The sequence below is a fragment of the Dasypus novemcinctus genome, chromosome 16 (genome assembly GCF_030445035.2).
Source record: "Dasypus novemcinctus isolate mDasNov1 chromosome 16, mDasNov1.1.hap2, whole genome shotgun sequence".
Lineage (NCBI taxonomy): Eukaryota > Metazoa > Chordata > Mammalia > Cingulata > Dasypodidae > Dasypus > Dasypus novemcinctus.
In genome coordinates this window covers 20,918,416-20,924,415 of record NC_080688.1, presented here as the reverse complement: position 1 = coordinate 20,924,415, position 6,000 = coordinate 20,918,416, and positions in this window count along the sequence as shown.

The following is a 6,000-nucleotide window of genomic DNA, read 5'->3' as shown; positions in this document are numbered from 1 at the left end:
TAAAGAAGACCTAAATAAATGGAAGAATATTCCTTGTTCATGGATAGGAAGACTGAATATTGTCAAGATGTCTATCCTACCAAAACTGATCTACACATTCAATGCAATCCCAATAAAAATCAACACAGCCTTCTTTAAGGAACTAGAAAAACTAACTATGAAATTTATTTGGAAAGGAAAGAGACCCCGAATACCCAAAGGCATACTGAGAAAGAAAAACAAAATTGGAGGAATCACACTACCTGACCTCAAAACATACTACAAAGCTACGGTGGTGAAAACAGCATGGTATTGGCATAAGGAGAGACACACAGACCAATGGAATCTAATTGAAAGCTCTGATATATAACCTCACATATATAGCCATATAATATTCGATAAAGCCACCAAACCCTCTCAACTGGGAGAGAGTGGCCTATTCAACAAATGGTGTCTGGAGAACTGGACAGCCATATGTAGAAGAATGAAAGAGGATTACCATCTCACACCTTATACAAAGATCAACTCAAGATGGATCAAAGACCTGAATATAAGAGCCAAGACCATAAAAACCTTGGAAAGCAGTGTAGGGAAACATCTACAGGACCTTGTAATAGGAAATGGATTCATGAATATCACACCAAAAGCACGAGCAGCAAAAGAACAAATAGATGAATGGGACTTCCTCAAAATTAAAGCCTTCTACACCTCAAAGGAGTTTGTCAAGAAAGTAAAAAGGGAGCCCACACAGTGGGAGAAAATATTTGGCAACCATATATCTGACAAGAAACTTATAACTTGCATATATAAAGAATTCATATATCTTGAAAATAAAAAGATAAACAACCCATTTAAAAAATGGGAAAAAGATTTAAACAGACACTTCTCCAAAGAAGAAATACAAATGGTTAAAAAGCACACGAAAAAAATGCTCCAAATCTCTAGCTATCAGGGAAATGCAAATCAAAACTACAATGAGATGCCATCTTACCCCCATAAGATTGGCAGCTATGAAAAAAACAGAAGAATACAAGTGCTGGAGAGGATGTGAAGAAAGGGGAACACTCATCCACTGCTGGTGGGAATGCAGAAGGATCCAACCATTCTGGAGGACAGTATGGCAGTTTCTCAAAAAACTAACCATAGATTTGCCATATGATCCAGCAATACTACTGCTGGGTATATACCCAGCAGAACTGAAAACAAGGACACAAACTGATATATGTACACCAATGTTCATAGCAGCATTGTTCACTATCGCCAAAAGTTGGAGTCAACCCAAATGCCCATCAACAGATGAGTGGATCAATAAAATGTGGTATATACACACAATGGAATACTACGTGGCTGTAAGAACAAATACACTACAAACATACGTGATAACATGGATGAATCTTGAGAATCTTATGTTGAGTGAAGCAACCCAGGCATTGAAGGACAAATACTGCATGACCTCAATGATATGAAATAAACAAGCTGCCTCAGAGAGCTAGAGACTGAATGATAGGCTTACAGGAAATCGGGGGGTGGAGGAAGGATGTGAGCTGACTTCTGCAGGGGTGGAATTTATGATGAGCTGGTGGTAAGTATGAACACAAAGAAGAGATAAAATGGGGGCAAGGGGTTGCCTTTGGGTGGGGCTTTTCGGGTTTGAGGGGGGCTGGGGATGGGCGGATGGGTAATAGTGCCCAAAAAGTGGGGGGAGAGAGGGGTAGCATACGAACACAGGAGAGTGTCAGGTGTTGTTTGAGAGTAAAATGATGAGAAAATCGTATCAAAATATAATTAAGAGGGTTACCTGTTTAGGATGCTTGGAAGGGATGGTCTGAAGCTGGAAGGGCTCCTGGGGAATGTCTGAATGCTCATTTTGCCAGAGTGGGTGATACCATTGTGTAGAGACCCAAGTAGTGAGAGTGGGGGTGGACCCACATCCTGGGGAGGACTAATGCCATCAAATAGAGGGAACTGTATCTCTCGAGAGAAAGGGTGGCTCCCAGGGCATTTGGGCAGCTGAGCAAGTTAGGACCTGAACACTGTTGCAAGTATCTCTGGACGTGGCTCCTCGGGAAACGGAGGTTGGCTGTCACTGTGGGCACCAAGGGGATGGGAAAATGGATGTTAAATGTGTGAAACCAAGGTAAATGTGGGGTAAGAGAGGAGTTTCGTGAGAATACACAAGGATGGATATAAAATATGTAATATTACATCATAAAAATATAGGGGACGACAGAATGATAATGTAAACCATAATGTAAAACATAGGATAACTAAAAATGTTAGAAAACTGCGTGTCCTAAAGTATGCACCACAATGTTAGCACAGATGTCACCTGGTTTGAAAGCTATTGTCTCAGACTCTGTGAATCACTTTAAGTAAATATGTTGTAAATAGGTTGTAAGACTATCGCTGTGGAAGGGAAAAGGTTTTTTGGTGGATGTGTGGGAGTGCTGTATATTGTATATATGAATTGCTGTGGTCTAGGGCTCTTGTGAAGAGAAGTTCAATAATTAAGGAAAAAAAAAGGAAAAGGAAAAGATAGGATGTAGAATTTTTCCAAGTCGATACGTATTCTATATCTAACCTTTAAACCCATTGCTATATCCCATTTTGCTAGTAAGAGATCCTGACATTATATTGGGGCTTCAATATTCAGGAAGTTCTGGATCCCAGAGTGGTCCAACAATGGCAGCAGAGGAATACTGGTATAGGATACTATTGACAGGGGATATATGGCTGACAGGGAGCTATACAGGGCATATGTCCAGGGTGCATGGTAATGTTTGGATATACTCATAGTAGCAACAATTAAAAACTACAGCTGGGGGGGTACTGGGTCCCTGGCCGGGGGTGCTGTGCCGTGGTCCCTAGGGGAGCAGCAGCAGTCCCCCAAGTGCAGCGGCAAGGACCGAGAAGGAATGAGGGTCCAACAGTGAGCCCCTGATACTAATGACTATGCTTGTGAGCCTATATGCTTGAAATAAGAACAAGGCCTAGAGCAGCACTGTGCCTGGGAATTTCCTCTGACAGCCTTCATGTTGCTCAAATGTGGCCAGTCTCGAAGCCTAACTCAGCATCTAAATGCAATGCCTTCCCCCCAGCGTGGGACATGACACCTGGGGATGAGCCTCCCTGGCACCGAGGGATCACTATCAACTAACAACTGATAATACAACTGGAAAATGACCTTGAATTGAAGGTTCGATGCGGATCAGTAGAATATCCCTGTCTACATAGAATAATATGACTTTAAAATGCTGTTTGACCTAATGTAAGGGGGAAATAGAAAGGAGAAATGAGTTTATATGGCTTTGAGTCTCTAAAAAAAAAAGAGTCTGGAGGCTGTCAGAAGGATTGCCCTTATGCACAACTGAGCAGAGTCAGCAGAGTCTAAGAGACAGATAAAGTAGATACAATCCCCAGGTATTGGTTTCCTTTGAGGGCTAAAGGGACCCACGGGTTCTATGGTCATGGATAGGGTTCACTGCCATGTCAGATGGCCCTTCTTTGGAGCTGGTGTTTCTGTGTGATGAAACTGGACCCAGAGGGGATCTCTTTTCATAAGACTATCATGCTACTTTACTGGAATTCTAGTTGGTATTGGGGTTTAAGATATATTTAGGGGATTGAATCTTTTTACTGACAATATGATAGCCAGGCCCTGAGACTCAGCAGACTCCAGCTCCTACAATCTGATTTATTGGACTCACCTCACTCAGCTAAGATGGAGTTGAAGAAGGACAACCACCACACCATGGAGTCTAGAGTGCTTACAACTGAAAGCAGGAGGATTACATCCAGTAACCATGTGGAATCTGAGCCTCCTCTTGACATAGAGGTGCAACGGACACAACCAATCCAAGGTCCACAGAGAAAAGGTGGCATTGGAGTGGGAAAAGTGGACATGGTGGCTGATGGGTATGGGGAATGGCAGGAAGAGATGAGATGTGGAGGCGCCTTTGGGACTTGGAGTTGCCCTGGATGGTGCTTCAGGGGCAATCACCGGACATTGTAAATCCTCCCAGGGCCCACTGGATGGAATGGGGGAGAGTGTGGGCCATGATGTGGACCAATGACCATGAGGTGCAGAGATACCCAGAGATGTACTTACCAAATGCAATGTATGTGTCATGATGATGGGAGTGAGTGTTGCTGTGGGGGGAGGGGAGCGGTGGGGGTGGTGGGGTTGAATGGGACTTCATATTTTTTTAATGTAATATTTTTACAAAATCAATTTAAAAAATTAAAAAAAAATTTATGTAAAATATTATGTAGTTAATAAAGGGACCATCACACCAAAGCAGATTTTCTCCATATTTATATGTTCCTTAATCATTTCAACACTGCAATTAAAAGTAGGTAGAAAAAGCCACTCTGCTCTTGATCATGAAGGGAAGAACCAAGTTAATTCAACCTGTAATATGAGGGAAGAGAGTGATGTCCATCATATACAATTCTAAAAGGAATCATTAGCACCAGGTATTCTCTGACAGTAAAAAAGAAGCATATGGTCTAACATAAATTGCAAAGTAGCCCAAATAACTGCACGTGGTCAAGGTAATATCTATTCAAAATTCACCTGGAAACCATAAGAAATACAGACATTTGTGCTCAGGAACTCATCAGCCAGTCTCTAAAAATGAATCAAAAGAAAAATATATATATACAGAGTGATTTCTTTCCAGAGGGTCAAAGAAAATTAAAATATATCAGCTAAGGCAGAAAGTTAGAATTTGTTACTTTTCTGTGAAATTTGCACAAATTAAAAAATGAAGTAAATGACAATATAATGCAATTATTATTAACAGAGAAATAATGATATAAGCAAGAAATTTATACACATCCAAACATGTCAATAAGAAATATTTATATAATTATATGAAAGGTTAATTAATATAATTTAAATTATTATATAATAATATTTGAGGATTCAGAAGTGAGTAGATATACTATGGGAGTGTCAGAAAGAAAGTATATGTTATGTAGAAACTGAGAAAGATAAAGCTTTAAAATGAAAACATATAACCAAACTTTGGAGATACACACAAGATGAGTTAAAATAATTAGAAGCAGTTACCTCTGGAAATGGGGTTGAAAATGCAGAGAAGTAGGACTAAAAGAACATAATACCCAAACAAGGTAAAGAGTTTGAGAAACTGGGAGGTTTAACATCTAGGACAGGGAAGCTCAAATATTAAAATCTAGGCAAACTCCCTGGGCTAACCTTTCCTACAATGTCTGTGCTTTATCATTTCAGCAAAGATAAGCTTGTTTATAACTGAATTATTCATTGGCAATATCCTCATTGTCCTTTATCGATTTGAAATTCCATGGTTTAGAATCTAAAAAACACTCAAATTCAGTGTTTCTCATGCTTTATTGTGCATATATATCCTCTAAAATCTTGTTAAAATGACGATTCTGATTTAATAGATCTGGGATGGAGTCCTTGGTTCTGCTTTTCTTCTGAGTTCTCAGGAATTACTGATGCTGTTGGACCATGTATCCTAAAGCAGGAGTAACCAGGTCCTATTATGAGTTTCAGCTTCTTAGAGAAGAACTTATCAAACTTTGATGCCTGTGGTGCAAACCAGAGCAATTAAGTTTGAATCTCTGGGGATGGCACCCAGGCATTAAAATTTTTAAGACCCAGATAATTTTAACTTTCAGAAAGGATTGATATCCACTGCCTCAGAGCATCTGATGGAACACAAGAAACAATAACCTTAAAAAATGTGCATTCATCATTTCAATCATTATTAGAGCATTTTCATTATTTCAATAATAATAATAAGCTAAAAACAAACAAACAAGCAAAGAAATTCCCCATCTATGTGATTATACTAAGTACCATTTATTGTACACTTTGGATGAATTATATGCTTTATTAATATGTATCAATAAAATTGATTTATTTTTAAAAACATGCAGATATACCCAAAAACTAAATTTCTATGTATTTTAATTAAAAAAAAGGTTTTTCTTTTGTATATTTATACACTTTAGCAAAGGCTTATATTCTCA